This window comes from Myotis yumanensis, unplaced genomic scaffold (assembly GCF_028538775.1).
Source record: "Myotis yumanensis isolate MYYU_CA2020_CCGP unplaced genomic scaffold, mMyoYum1.0.hap1 SCAF_7, whole genome shotgun sequence".
Taxonomy (NCBI): domain Eukaryota; kingdom Metazoa; phylum Chordata; class Mammalia; order Chiroptera; family Vespertilionidae; genus Myotis; species Myotis yumanensis.
The window spans coordinates 39,809,475-39,826,362 of NW_027223758.1; the positions used below are offsets into that span (position 1 = coordinate 39,809,475).

A 16,888-nucleotide genomic window follows, 5' to 3' on the forward strand; every position below is an offset into this window, starting at 1 on the left:
GCTTGATCCCCAGTGGGGGGCATGCAGGAGGCGTCCGATCAATGATTCTCTCTCATCATTGATGTTTCTATCTCTCTCTCCCTCTCCCTTCCTCTCTGAAATATAATACATATATATATATATATATATATATATAATCAATCAATCAAATAAAATTATTATGCCCATAAGGCTTTCTTGGAGTAAAGCATTTCTGTAGAGCCATTATTGTTCAATTATTAAACAAATGACTATATTTTATGATAATTATTAAACACGAAAAAGTAAAAAATAAGTTATATAATGTCTAACCACTGGGGTGTGCACCTGAAACTAATATAATACTGCATGTAAACTGTAATTGATAAATTAAAGTAATTTAAATAAAATTTTAAAAATTAAAATTAAATTGTCTGTTTTGTTGTCCTAATGACTTTCAAAAGAGATAAAGTTTCTGATTCCCCAACCAGGTAAGTATGTGCGGATGAACTCTCCATTGACTGCTTTATAAGTAAGTGTTTTAAATAAGTGTTAAATTGTGATCGTAACAGTTTTCCCCCATCTTTGAAATTCTGTGGTTTTTTAAAATTTATTTATTATAATGAGATACCTCTGGACAACCAATCCTTGAAAATATAAAGAAAAATCAAGAGTTGTTTTTGCAGTGAAACAAGAGCTCAACTACAGCGGAGAGATACACAGAAACTGCTAGTCAAGCTGTCCGCCGCTCTGCACCTCTGTCTTCATCTGCCAGTCCTGCCTCAGCGGTCCAGAATCAAGTTCTGTCCCTACTTCCAGATACAGTTGTTACTAAATAAGCCATGTGCCTACTTTACTGTCCCCAAATATTATAAATTTTTAAAGAGCAGAGAGTAAGATTGAACTTTCTCTGCTGCACCCTCTCACAATGGGATATGTACATAACAGGGGCTCAATCACATATTGCTCATTGAGTGTATGAGGAACAAAGAGAGATTTATTTCCTTCCTTCCCACAATGACAGAAATCATCAAGTTCAGAGTTGTCAGGAAAACATGGTATAGCCAGCTGTAACTTCAATTCAAGAATAAGTCAAGTATTCATGAAATGGAAAAATGAGCATATTACTAGACAAACATTTTCAAATAGACCTAAAGCTATTTTATACTGATAACACTAGAACATACACATACTATCATGAATTGTTCCCCTAGTTTTCATATGTCCTTTTTATTAAATAAAAAAATAGTTATTTTTTATTTTATGAGCCTGGCCAGTCCCTCACCTGGATTATAAACTGCTGAAGATTAAGGATGAACCAAGTTTTATTTGCTGGGCTGGCAAGAGAGCATATTCATTTACATATACACTTCACAGAAGGGGGCTTGGAGGATCTAATTTATCTCCCTTTCTCTTGTCCAGTGTGGCTATTTTCTCAATGGAATAATTAATAGTATCAACAATATGCCCAAAGTATTAAAATGGACACATACACTATCACTTTAGCGAGCTGATACTGTGCGGCCACTCAGCGTGTGTGATGCGGACTTCTGTTTGTCTCATTCATTCTTTCACCGGTAGGCCTGCCAATTATTTAAACTGTACTCTACTTTAAAATTTCAATTTTGTAAACATTTTCTTGGAGGGACAACATTCTCCTCTGGCTAGCCATTATTTCCTAATGATGTGGGTTAAAACAAAACAAAGAAGCAGGTGCCTTCCATGTCATTTCCACATATTAAACTTTTCTTGCTGTCCTTTCCAACACAGCCAATTTAACTAGATTTTAGGCACTACAGAAAAAAAATCTTTTTAAAAAGATGTTATTTTGTTTCATTGTTAACAAAAATATGCTGATAACAAAGAAACTGCCCTACAATTATAGTAAATCCTGTAATTGATTTCATTTCCCATATTCTACATTATTGTGACAAGAGACTGTATGATTACATCAATTACTGGACTTTTTAAGGGTCATAGTCTCTATGTGCTTTTTAGTCCACAAGGTGGATCAGTGTGCTAGGTGCTATAAAATGAACTCAAGCTTGGTTAACTACCTGTAGCTGGGTATATCTTTACATAAATTTTCACAATGGCAGGAACTTTGGTCTACTGCTTTGCACCCTCTGGGATGCCTGGCATGGAGTAGGTGTGCAATAAATGTTTGCTGAATTTTAAAACTTAACACTTGAGCCTGAAACTGATTTTACGCTAAATGGGTATATGATGATATATGATCATCAATCTCTCCCCATAGCTTCTGGCTGATATCAGGATTCTTTAACCATTGGGGAACTACAGACCCCTTTTGACAATCTGATAGAAATTATACTGTTTCCAGTTACCTCTGTAATATACATATCTGATGAATGGAATTTTGTTGGCTAGGAATCCTAAGAGAAAGGAACTAACATTATGTAAAGACTGCTTTGAAATATACTTGAGTTGTATGCACAGAAGCCATATCTTTTTATGAATCAAGCTTAACGTGCCAGGTTTACCTAAAATTTATGAAGTATTATACACAACAGCACACTTTCAATATCCTTAAATATGAAATTTTGTCTGAAAGTAATTCTAAAATAACTTATCACTTTGGTTGTACCTTTTTTAAAGTTTCCTAACTTATTAATAACATCACAGACACCTGGTAGCAATGCAATAGTTAAGGATCTGTCTGGTTTCCTTTAAAATTCCCAATTTTTGATGTTTGTAGGAAAACTGCCAGAATCTTAAATTTGCTATGCAGAGTTGTTTGTAGAGATGTAAATTTCATTTATCTCTCCTTTCATATTAATTTCTTTCTAAAAAAAAAATTTAAAACTGCTAAGTTATTTTGAACCATACAGTGCATGGAAACAGCCTGGCTTAATACTTGAGATGTTTTATCTTCATTATCTCTGGCTCTGGCTCTTGACCTCCAAAATGCAAAAGTTAAAAGAAAAGCCCTTAACTCACCTCCACTTTTTCTAATATACCTTAATTTCTTTGAGTAAAGTGCTTCATTTTAAACCTGGCCCAATGGCTGACATATAAAACCAAAAATCTCAGTAAGTGGCTACAATGCTGGCATTCGCAGTGCTTGCGCCATGTAAGTAAACTCAGGACATGCCACCCTACTATGTAACACAGTTAATCTGGACTCTGTAATCTCACTGTGATTATCCATTTTGTTGTTTTCAAGTCTGCAAGTTCCCAGTCAAGTTGGAAGGCTGACTGAGCTTATTTTCCAGCGAATATTGTTTCTGCTCTCTGTTGAGTTGGGAGCACAGCTGTGCAAAGTAGTTTCACTGAACCAAGGGATAGTCACAGAATAATCAGCTCAAAACTTTGTCCAAGTTCACAAACTACGAACTGCATAATAATTATACAAACTCCTCCAAAACCACGACCACTTGCGTGACTTTTAAACTGGATCTGTGTCAAGTGGTACTGATTTATGTTGATCCCAAGGGTATTTTTTTCCCTTGACTTCACCCAATTTACACAGCAATGGACGAGGACTGAGCTTAACTTCATTTCCATACAGTAACTAGCACGCTATTTGTGTTTCATAAATGAAATGGTAATAGTAGGGACAGAACCAAAACTCTCAATTCAAATAAAACCGTAATAGTAAGAACATTATCTTTAAAAAATAGCAGCTTGATTTAGTAACAGCATTATTCTTAATAATAAAAACAATGTTATGTCCTAAGTCATACTCCACATACTTTTCAATGCCCTGAAATAACTTTTATTAATAGCGCTAAATCTTGTATTAAGAATTTAGTCCTCAGAGTGAATCCACTTTTTAGTATATTTCGGTGACTTATCATAGGAGAAAAAGACCTGCCATTATATGTAGTGAAAATCTCCCATTCCACAGTCCAAGGTAAATCAAAATGGTCCTTAATTTAAAGTATTAAAAACTATGGCTAAGACACTAAGCCTAGAAAAGAAATTCACTTAAAAAAAACACACAACAACTCTTGGCTACTTATCACAAGTTTCAAATTTCAAATGGAAGAAGTGGACAGTGCCTTAACTCTTCTAGAAGGGAGAGCATATAGTTCAAAATAATTTGAGTTATCAAGTGGAATTAATAAATTATGACTGGGCTAACTTGGAACTAAAATTCTTTAGTGTTCCAAATAATTCAGTGCCTGATCTAGAAAGCATCTTAATCCTAAAAGCCACTAGTCAGTAACACCTTTCTTCCGTGGCTAAGAGGCACATAATTTCCATTGTCAAAGATAACCATTTAAATGGGTGAATATCCAAATATATCCTGATGAGATATTCAGCTCTTACTTTACGTGGGGGTGGAAGGAAGTTTTGGCAGTCAATTCTTAGGAATTAAAAACAATGTCTTAGAAGCCGGAAGAGGACCAGATTTAGCTGTGTGATGCTCTTGCTGACAGACAAGAACAGAACAAACACATCAGCGCAGAGAGTGTGTGGCCACAATTGTGGGGCTGACACCCAGGGAAACCTGTCTTTAATTTATCCCGTCGTGTGCAGATTTGGCAAGGATCTCCAAAAATCATTTACATACCATATGCCCTGAATTACCTAGGCACAATGGCTGTGGATAAATATGATGTTTCAGGTCTGATTGTTTGCTTCCTTTTGTAAGTTTTGCAGCTTTCATTTCATTTTTCTCTTTGCTAAATAATTTAATGCAATATTGTGTGCTGCAAAAGACTGTTTTGCTAAATCAATGAATAGTTCATTGTGCCTTGTGATTAGGAAAAAAAGAAATGATCCTGACGTGAGGTGGGAGACCAGGATGTATTATTTCTCCTATGTAAGAATCCAAGAAAGGTTATCAGCTTCTTAGCTTCTTATACTTTGGACACATTTTAACCTTTGTCTCTTTACTAGGCATATAAATGCAGAGCATTCAACAATAAAATAAACAGGAATCAGCTAATATGACTGCCAATATGACTAAGTTGGTTTGCAAGTTTTCATGTTTAAAACGGGTCCCCAAAATTAGATTCTTGATAATTCTTATATTTGTTCCTCCTATAATTAAAAGCCATTATAACTGCCCCATGCCTTAGTTTCCCTCTTTCCACCCAACTGGTATTAATACAAACTTGGTAACACTTGTCCAGATTTACAAACTAAATTTTAAGTCAGATTGAATAAACGTATACTTAAACCAAAAAGATCAATAGCCTAAAAAAGGCTTGGAGCAGAATTATGTACATATTTTTTGTTGTGTACTATAAATTTGACTGTATAAACTTCCAATTAAAAATGACATTCACACCATCATTTTTGATAGAATTTTGCACAGTAGGAATACTCATTAATGCAGGGTAATACAGTGTGATAAGCAGCTTAGACATCAAAATAGAAAAAAATATGCCAGTTGGTCTACTCTTTACATGCACAAAATAAAACTAAAAAAAATTAAATACCTGAGGAATTAATTAAAAAGAACACTTATTGGCATATGTGTTTTTTAACTATGTCATATCAAGAGCATGCCTATTCTCTAGTCAGTTTCTGCTGCAGAGATCTAAGTCTCAACACAAAAGAGAAACCACAGTCATCCCTTAGTTAATGATAATACATTAAATGCATTACCACATTCAAATGGAATAAAATATAATTTAAATGATTTTACTTATCTTACAACTACCCTCCTTAACAGAATGTATGTGCATATATGCCATATTATATGTTATGAAAAATATATTATTCATATATGTGTACCTACATATATATTGTTTACCATTTAATAGGAAGTATCTGACATTTCTGAATTCTCTGCAGCATCAATAAGAGAGGCGAAAGCCCATCCACTACAAAGTGTATGCTTGTGGGTCATTTCTTAGTCTTTAACTGGGAAAATACAGTTATTGAATTAATTCTCATCTGCATGTAAAGTAAGTGGCAAAGAAGATATGTCCATATATTAGTAGAGAAATAAATAAAAGGCAATGCAGTGATTTTAGAACATTATTAAATAATATGCTTTAAGGAGCAAAAAAAAAAAGAAAAAAAGGTACCACTTGAGGGTCGGCAATGAAAGGGTTAACAGACATATGCTGTATAATTAGGAGATGCATTAATGATTATGAATAGTAAATGATTTGGTGCAAAGAAAAAAATTTTAGTCAAAGGGACATGTACCTATCTTACATGTTTATTAGTAACTGTACATAACTAGAGAATTCTGCTATTAAGAATCTTGCATTATTGGTGTAAATACTTCCAAGGGTACATCAAATTGTAATCTTTCATACGACATCCATCAAACCAGGCTGGAGATTTTGACAAACATTAAACACAGTAAGGAGGCAATTATGTATGCATGATTTAATCTGCAACTAATTAATATGCAAATTTATTCATATGTTAGTTACTAAATTAAAAATGCAAAGAAGCCCTTATGGTGATTCTCGAAATTTTGCACAAACAGAACATTTAAAATGTAAGAAAAATGAAGTTTTTCAGAAATCTATAACACACTTCCACTGTCTCCAGAACCTGTTGCACTAAGAAGACTCAAAAATATGTGTTTAAATACTTGATAATAATTTAAAAGGTGTGCTAATTTCATGTGAGAATGTGGGAACAGAAAGGTTAATCAGCATTCTCTCGAACTCTTAAGAGATACACTCTAATTACCAGACAAATGGTATTCTATTTCTAAGCTTCCTTCCCTGTTTTTAGGTTTGTCAAAAGTTGGTTATCCTACTGATATCCTGGGCAAATGGTTAGGGGAATAAATAGTATTTAAAAGGAACTAGATATATTGAAAATTCTAGGGTGACTTCGAGACCATTTGGTGTTCACTAAACATACAATTCATTCCTCAAGATGGCAACTCGCTCTTTTTGCCTTTGGGGAAAGCTCTTTGCAAACAGAGGAATGGGAGGGAAATCTTGATAGAGACTAGAAATTCTCCCAAACTGTCTTCCAAATGAATCTTCAAATAAAATAATGTGACTAACCCAAGAGCAACAACCACCCCAAAAAGCAGAAGGTAATTTCATCCGAGTTCAATCTGGCTATTTTAGCCCTGCATTTTCCAGACAGTCCAAAACTGATTTGAATCTGTGATGGGAAGAGGAGGGATGTACAGTCGGGATAATGTATAAATATCTTCTGGTGCCTGCTTACACGGGGGTACCCATTCACGTGCATACATTATCCTTTGGCTCTATTGCCTTTGCAAGAATCAGATTTCCCTCTGACTTTTTCGTGACCAGCAGCAAGATTGGATGTGGATCACCTATCATCTGATTACCTTTCTCATCCGAAGTCCGATGGCCATGTGTACAGCTCCTGAAGCTGGCACTTGGAACAGCTGTAGTGGCCTCAAGAAATCAACACAAGTCAACGGAATGAGGAAGCACAATAACAGCGTCTACGGCTCTTCTCAGGGCTCTGAACTCTCACCCACGTCAAAAAAAAAAAAATCACCAGCAGCCTCATCACTGCCAAGTGACACACAAAAAGGAAGTTAACCATTGGCTGTGACTCGCATTCACAGTCTGACTCTGATCTCCCAGCCTCCCTTAGCCCCTGCTGATGCCAAGTGGACTACAGCTTGCCCATTTCATTTCAGCCACGGCAGCCAAAAAAAGCACTGCCCCAGCGTGCGGTGACAAGCAGTCTGTTTTGATATTAGTACCTCAGTATGTGATAGAAGAGAGTCAGATGTCCCCGAACGATTGCTCCCCCCTGAGGGACACTGTCCTGGCCTCGCTTGGCCAGAAAGATGGTGAGTGTGCGGCAAATCCTTAGCTTTGAAAGCACAGGGGAGGGAAACCCCCCACCCTCAGGACCCAGCCGAAATGGCGAGGCGGGCCTCTTCTGGGGAGAGGATCCATGCCTCCCGACTCCCCAGGCTGGCTAGCCAGAAATACACCTCAGATTCCAGGCTCTCCCTGCCAGCCAGCACACCTGAGCACGGACTGGCTCACAGAAATAAGAAAAGGAGTCTTTTTCTTATGTAATTAAATCTTAGTAGGCTAGTCAGTAAACAGCAGGTTTTCTTATTTTTCTTTCATGAAAGAAAGGGGACTATTTGGGGTTGAGAAGAATGGATTTTTTTCCCTTGACCCTCAGAGAGGGAGGGGGTAGGAATAAAGCCTTCCCCCTGTCCATCACATTCTGATTTTCTTGCTAAAGGCACAGAATCCGACTCTAACCAGGTTGAACCTGGGTGCAGCCTGTAAGGGCCTCTTTCTCTCCAACATGAACATATCCGCTTTTTCCGATTCCAGCGAGGCCTCATCAGGGGCAGGTCTGCATTTCTGGGCATTTCAGGAACCTGAGCATCTTTCTATTTTACAGATGACTCCATTTTTGTAGTGACCAGAACTGAACATAAAGCTTTTAAAAAGCTTCAACGTACACATTTGTGCATTCATTACACAGTGTTAAATCTAATTTGTTCTTTTTACTGTCGCAGGAAGCACATGTTTAAAGCAATCTGTTTCCTCATGTGAATGCTTTCCTGTCTGTTTAAAAAAAATTGCGACACGCTTTACCCCGAGTAACCAAGAGGTGATCATAAATATCCCTAAATAGCATTAAACAGATATGAAAGACATTAACACTTTCAGAATGCCAAAGTAGTATTAAAAAAATTCTAACAGATGCTCCTAGGTCAAAAAGTGAAATGTGTGTTTCCTGAAAAAACACTCTCATCAGAATTGTAAGTGAACTGCGAGGGGAGAAGTGAGGTGTTGCTGAACAAATGAGGATCCTCTCGGTGAGGAGCACAATCCACTGCCAGAGGCCACTTGCCACAAAAAGCCACATTTCAGTGGGAGTTTGAAGAAAACCAATCTCCTTTGTAATCCACAAGGTGGCAATGACAACAGAGCAGGGTGGCTCCCTCAGATCTCTCTGGCTTCCCCGGGAAAGAGTCTGTCTGTGCATCGACGCTTGGTCCCCGCTCAGGGACATGAGGAAGATGTCCGGCCCAAAAGGGCCTTTCCCCAGGAACCCGACGCGGTGCCTCGTTTTTCTGTGAATTAAGACTGGCTGGGGAAAAACATCCGTGGTAGAATGTAGAGACCGTGCTCTTTCTCCCCGACCCCCTTTTCCAGATGTTCTCTTCCCCGCTTAACTGCAAGAGTGAAGTCACCAGCCCTTATAAAAAATTGTTTTAAGTTTCCCACAGCTGACAAGCAAAAATACTTTTATGATTTCAGCAATGGCACTGAGAAAAAACACATCACAATGCGGCAAAGGCCAGAATCCAGCAAGTCTTCGACTTTACCCTTAAAACATCTGTATAAATAGTCCTGTTTAATGTTAGAAATTCACCTAAACAGTCCTAAACAAATCCAACTCTGACTTGGTAAGAGACACAAACCGCCACACGCACCCACCTAGTCAACTCATCTTCCTCTCGCCAGATGGATGAAAACCCCAGGCCTCACATTCCCTGACCAAGGGCACCGGAGCCAGGCCTGCCGAAGCGGAAGCACGCGTCGCTCCCAGGACCCAGCTCTGGCCAATTACAGAAAAACCCTGATAGAACGTGAAAGAGGAAGCACGCATCTCCTATCACTTAGAGGCAGGGCTGATGGAGGCCTAACCCAGCTATTGGCAGAGGGAATCACTGTGAGGAGCTTTGTCATCTGGGACTGACGTCCCACTCAAAGGAAAAAAGATGAAGTCCGCACTTCAGCACAAACTTTGTGGCGTGAGCAGTCTAATATTGAAAAGGGCTGACTGGATGCCTTGGCCTGACAGAGACACTATTATAAGGACAAGGAGATACACAAAGCACTTGCAATCTATAATAACAAAAGGGTCATATGCTAATTAGACCAGACGTCCTTCCAAATGTCCTTCCTTCCAGACAAAGCTGCAGCTGGTGGGGGCTGTGGCAGAGGCTGTGACAAGAGAAGGCAGAGGCCCAGGCCGTAGCAGCGGCAGGCGGGAGCTGGGGCCAAGGTCCTTACAAGAATTTCGTGCATCAGACCTCTAGTATTTCATTTCATTTTATTTTTTAAAATATATTTTATTGATTTTTTGACAGAGAGGAAGGTAGAGGGATAGAGAGTTAAAAACATAAATGAGAGAGAAACATCGATCAGCTGCCTCCTGCACACCCCCTACTGGGGATGTGCCCACAACCAAGGTACATGCCCTTGACCGGAATCGAACCTGGGACCTATCAGTCCACCGGCCGACGCTCTATCCACTGACCCAAACTGCTTAGGGCGCCTCTAGTATTTTATAATTTCAGAAACACCAAGTGACCTTCAGGAGGCAGGATTCTTCTGCATGCCAGCTGAGACCCTGCTCTAGTTTCTGCCCTGCCAACTACTCTGGTAAACTATCTGCTGAATTCTTCACCAGTGCCAGGAGACAGGAGTTACCTTGTTGCTAATGTTAACATTGGCAGTGTTTGTCATCACTATCATCGGCTGTTACCATATCTTAGATATTACAATGCGACAGGACTATGCTAACCACCATTAAAAACCCCAGCTGATCAGATTCCATGTTCTTAAGCACTGGGCCATTCTGTCTCCGTTACAGAAATGCTATCCTGGGCTGTCTGGTCTTCCTAACAGATCTGCCTAGTGGGTGGAAGTTGTGCTTTATCCCTAGTGCACTGACACTGGGGGTACTGACACTCATTCTACAGTGAGATGAAACTTCCGAATATTTAATGTATTCTGAGTTTCCATATCCTTAGCCATGAATAAATAGTAGTACCCATTTCACAGAATTTTAGTAGGATTAAATGATTTCAAATAGATGCAAAGTGTTCATGTTTGGCACAGAGTAAACACTATGGTAAGGGTGTGTTATCAGTATACCAATATCATCTCATTAAACAGACACCATTTATATGTATTTTGTAGACCATGAAATAGGTGTGTGATCTCACCAAGGCCACTGGGTAAATAGAGGATATTACACATGAAATTAGGAAGAGCCTTTTTTTCTACCCTACTATACTACTTTTATTGCTATATTTACTCATTGGAAATATATTTCAAAGTAATGTGCATAACGCAATAAGTTTAGCTTCTATGAGACAAAAAAAGATGTATATATAATGAGACCCTTACCTTCTTTAAGATGGGTACATAATAAACCTAAAGGACAAAAAGTACTTGTGGTACACTGAGGGTTATTTTATTTTGATTGTACAACCGTCTCCAAAGGCCAGACTGTATGCTTTTGAAAATGATAAGGCCATTCCCCAAAGTGGGATGTGAGACAGCAATGGGGATTTCCTTAAATATGAAGAATCTTGGTTTGAAGCTTTATGATTTAAATGAAGGGCGCACGGGAGAGAAAGAAATATTCAAATAGATGGTATGTCTAGATTTTATTTTAGTTGAACAATATACTTGGAATGAGTATCTGTGAAGAAAGAGATGAATGAATGAATGAATGAATGAATGAAAACTTCTGAAAATGCTTTTCCCCCTGGGTGCTCCCAGCTTATTTTAGGGTTCCACTTAATAGCTAGATGTTGATGTAATTTATTAAAGAGAAAACAAAAGTAGCATTATTTTGTTTTATAAGTAAAAGAATTATCTATTGGGATTTGATTTTTGTAATTCCAACTATATATGTCCATAATAAATATGCTTAATTCTCTTTTCTTTTGCCTACCACTACCAATTCAGCTATAGATTATATGTGGCAATGTCTTGTATACATCTAAACATGAACTTCATATGAAGGCACTATATGAGGAACCCATAGGCTTTGGTAATAAAATTTCACTCATGAAGCATATGTCTTAGTATTAAATGGCAGAATGTGTACCTTTTTATTACATAATAATACATTCAAATAGTACATTAGTTACAGAAATAGGTTTATTTTCTATTTAGCTTAATGACTTTAAAAATTCAAATTGATTGAGCAAATTGTAATCACTAGGCCATGAGCATTCTTTTAAAATCTCAGCTTCGGTAGTAATGAAAAGGAGTGTGCATCCTTCACAAATTCTATTTTTAGCCCATCTGCTAACATCTCAGTTATTAGACTTTCTTATGAAGATAAAGCCCCAGTTTTTATACTCTATTTATTACTGAATTATTTTGTGCTTCAAGTTCATTTTATACTAAGCAAGCCAGAAAACATTATTGTACCTTGGGTTAATACACCTGAGCACCTGTGAAACAACCGAATTCCCCAAACAGGGTTACTTGAAAACATTAACGCTAAGAAATCAGACACCTACTTGAAACTGCTTTCTCATAGCAGCTAATGATATAATGATATACTGTGCCAATCGGTAGAATGAAGCCATTACAATATTATTATAAGTATAATCCGGGAGGCATATTTAGGATGATATGGGTTGGGAGGGAAGAGGCTGCTCTAGACAGTTAGGCACTCATTCTCAGATAATATCAAAATAATTGTCTCAAAACAGCATTTTTCTAAAATGGCAACTGTAAGTGGTGACAGTTTTTACATGGATGTGTGAGGAATGTACCACAAGGGTCGCTTTTCTGAGAAAATATAAGTCTTTCTAATAGGAGTCCATGCTTCACAAAGGAAATGCCTTTGAATTACTGTCATTGCGAACACAACTAAATTCTAGCAACAGAACACAAATTTTTCTTTGCAACTTGCTATGAAGAGGATTTCAGAAAAGAATGTCCCCAGTCTTCTGTTCCACCAAATACTCAAAATAAATGTAGTGAAACTTAATATACACACAGACCCTCTTCTGATTACTCTAGAAGTAATCGCTTATATATCAAGTTTCAACCCTAGTAGCAGATTTATGATTAATTAATTCCTCAGATGAAAAAGTTAGACTAGAGAGACAATAGGGGGTGTCATTAAAACACTGAAATATAATTATTAAAATGTCCTTTTCCAAATCTGATTTGCCATTCTTTCAGAACTGAATATATAGCTCTCACCAAAACTTAAATCCTATTTTCCACCCTGAAATTCTGCAAAACGCCGAATCTTCTGCACTACCACCATCTCTCTGAAGAGGGAGCATTAGCTCAAGCAAAGCCAAAAAGTCCCAACCAGCCCGCACCTCTGCAGCAGCTGCAACTTTAAAAAGGGGAATCGTTCGCATGCTGCTGCTTTGAGATAAAATAATCGAGCATTTAAAACCACACATTTTGCACTGCATTTCATAAAAGCTCTCTCCTCTAAAATGAGCACCCGCACTCGTGTACACAAACACAGCTTGGGAAGTTTGAGATCAAGGCTGAGAATCTCATGCTATTGCTTTGAAATGCAACATTATGCTCAGTCTAAGAATTCGGTGAAATTTATTTAAAAAAACAACAATAACAAAAGCAAGTGTCTGTCAACAGCCTGACAATTTCATCTGCTTCAAGGAAATACAACTTTGCTATTTTTGAAGAGACTCTTCATTCCTTTTAGGGTTATTGGTACCTATTTCGAGAGAATCTTATTTAGCCCTCCCAATGCTATTTAACTTTGATTTATTCTTTTCAAACAAAAACTTAAACGTTTGAAACCAGGAAACACACCTTGGAAATGCAGCAATTATCAATGATCGAGGGAAAAAAAATCTCTATGTTAGAAAAGAAAACAAATGCTTTAATACATGACATACTAAAAGTTCACAAAAGTGGTAGTCAACTGAATATTAAGCCAACCATCTATATTATTCCACAAGCATAAAATAAATTCACAGATCCAGAATAACTTTTTATAATTTCAAAACATATGCAAGATCTGTTTCAATTCTCTATCTAGGTACAGCAGCCTTGCAGCGGCTTCTTAGATTTCTTAATAATTAAACACCACTTCAATGGAGTCTAGAACTTCACACCAAATAGACTGTTCAATGAACATGATAAAGTAAGATCCAAAATAGGAGTTCCTGGAGATGTATTTCTCCTTTCTCAACAAATGATTCTAGTTTTACACTAAATGCTATTATTCCAAAATTCTAAACAAAAATATAGAAAATTGTAGCAAACTCCTGAAGGACTGGAATGCCTAATGGTATATATGTTGTATATTTGCCTAAGTCTTGTATGCTTTCGAAATAGTTTGAATGCAATAAGAACCCTCAATGAAAACTTAAATATGGAGATTCTCCTATATTTGTTTTATAACCAGCCATTCGTAAAAAGCGTGACTTCTAACTGCAATAGCGAGAATATGATTGGTTTTCCAAGAAACAATGATTGTGCTGAATTTTTGAAGCTTTTGATTTACTGAATTCAGTATTAACTGCACAAAATCAGGAATACTCTGTGGTGAATATTTGTCAAATCTCAAGGTATTTCCCAGTGTCACATTCTATATAAATTGTGTGAATAACATGTTTCCCCTATTTGGGATGATTTAATTGCATTATCCTTCACCCACCTATACACTTTCATAATTAGTAAACACAAGCTTAATATCCAAACTTCATGCTTCAATATCTTTAATTGAAAAATGGTCATACTATGTTTAAAGTTGGAATACTGTGACTTATCCTAACATTTCAATGTAAATTCCTACAGTGATATGTTCTCACAAAGTACCTCCCTCTCCAGGAATGGTTCTTGAAGAGGCTCCTCCTTTTATATCTCATCACACAATTGGCTGGCTACTTCTAGACCTTCCTGGTCAAGATAGAGCCCAGGTGGCTGACAGATCATTTTAAACTTAATATAAATTTTATCTTAACAAAAGTTGTCTTGTCACTGAAGTTACAGTTTGGATGACATGATAAAGCATCATTGTGATTTCCTCGTGATCAGATTCAAAAGTGATGGGGGAAATTATGCATTTTAAGCACCGAATTTTTTGATCATATAAGATTTCTGGAACTCTAATATGAAAAAAAACAACAATTTACCAACTTCTCTTTTAAATTGTGATTTCTTCATGCATTTGAGAAAAGTTTTTTTTCTCAAAATAACTTCAGGTATGAATTCAAGATCATGTTTAAAACCTTCAAACATGAAGGGTTTTTATATAATGGAAAACACACAAAATAATTAATGTCATCAGCATTATCCACCTTTTCGTGATTTCCCAGTAATCTCTTCTATAAAAGAAAGCCTCATCAGAACTTTAAGATTTTATCTTATTTAGAATTTTTCCTTATGAAAATTGCTAAACACTGAATTGTATTTTTCAAATCCATATAATGATTAACTCATGTCTCACATTTTCCTGAAGGTTCTAAATTTTATTTTAGAATATTTATGATAGTAGAGATTGTCTTCCTTAAAATCAGTGTGTCCAAAATGATCTCTGACGACTTAATACAATGGCAGATCCTCTTAAATTTCAAATAAAAAAACAAACACACAAACAATAATACCAAAACTAAAACTGCAATTCAACACAGAAAACAGACTTTACTGAGAAGTACAGTGTGAATAAAGGGTCACTTCATGATATACGAGACCATAAACTATTTCTAAGGATAAAACTTATTTCCAGAGAACTCTGAGGTTCTAGGGAATTCAGCGGAGAGCGACAGTGAATTCAAAACGACTAGAAGTGAAGCTAGATTCCACCAATGTTTAAAGTGAAATGATTATAGTTATTAATAGTTTCTGGTAAAATGTAGATTGTTTTGAAACATTCTAAATTATAAGATTAAAGCTATGTATTTACATACTGATGGGCATAAGAATGTTTCTGAAAGGAGATGCATGTCTTTGTGTTTGGAAAAAATATTTTAAAACTATACAATATGAAAATTTTTTGCTTTCTAGATGTTAATGCTCCTGTATTAACATCTAAGAATTGTGGATCATTTTTCCAAAAATGTGATTTAAAGTGGTAGATTTTTCTGCATAAATTCATGATTTAGTATGTATGTTATTAGGTTATACGAAGGGTAAGACAACTGCTGAAAAGAGCAGTAAAGTTGAAAAATACTAAGATGGTAAATGTTTTCAAAAAGAAAACCAAGATGTGGAAATCAAACAAATAAGAACTTTACAAGTAGAGTCTACAAATTAGCTCAGAGAAACAAACTGGCATCAACAAAAGGAGCTTTCTGACTAACGTCATCACCAGATAAGGGCTGCCAGGGGCTGGGATGGGACTGAAAGGAGCACATAGTAGAACCTGAACAGAGAACATGACAATGTTCTGCGTGCTAAGCAGGGCTCTGGGCCATTAGAGCTGTCATTTCACACAGCCTTTCCTTTAAACACAACATCCCCCTCGCCCTACTGCAGGCCTATTCTCCAGAGGGAAGGACTTCCTCCCCACTGCGCCTGTGCCACAGACCCTGCAGGATGGCCTTCGCCCCCTACCCGGCCAGGCTTCCTCAGTGACCTGGGGCTCTAGAAGCAGCACAGGGCACAGACACACGTTCAAGGACCTGCCAGGTCCATGGCACGATGTTGGGCCAGGCGTGCGTTTTTCTCTCCCACAGATGCTGCAGTATTTTCAAAAACAGGGTCAGGCAAGCCCCTCCCTCTCTTCATTTCCTACAAGACCCAGCCTAATGGCCACCAGAGAAGTCCAGCCTCTGCCCCACAGTCATGTCATCAATAACATCTGATTACAGATGTCACAGTTTCAATTTTCTTTGTTTTATGTTAAGGAAGAGAAAGGTCCCATTTTGAAAAAAAAAAAAACAAAACACAACAAAAAACAAAAACAAGTGGAGTTGACACAACAGATTGTGACAGATTTATTACTATTTATCATGGTAAATATGTATGAAAGAAAACATAAATGTCTTTATCTAGTCATAACCACTCCAAAGGAAACCTTTTATTAACCGTAATTTTTGTTATTTGTTACAAAAATATTCATATATATTGAAGTTTTAGAGGTGTCTCTTATCAAATAAATATTCATAAGTGTATCTGAGCTTAAAAAAAGAATTAAACATAGCAGAGATCTAAAAATACATAAATATAGATCTACTGGGGCAAAAGTGTTACAGTGTCTACTACAGACCACCTCTTGGGGTCAAAATAAAATATACATTTTGTGTGATGGTAATGCATATAATCAGTACATA

At 37.0% G+C, this 16,888-nt stretch overlaps 1 protein-coding gene across 20 annotated transcripts in view; it reads right to left on the reverse strand.

Moving 5' to 3' along the window:
• The window catches only part of TCF4 (transcription factor 4), a 339,169-nt gene that overhangs the window by 105,743 nt on the left and 216,538 nt on the right, over positions 1–16,888 (reverse strand). The gene's annotated exons all lie outside the window — the stretch shown is intronic.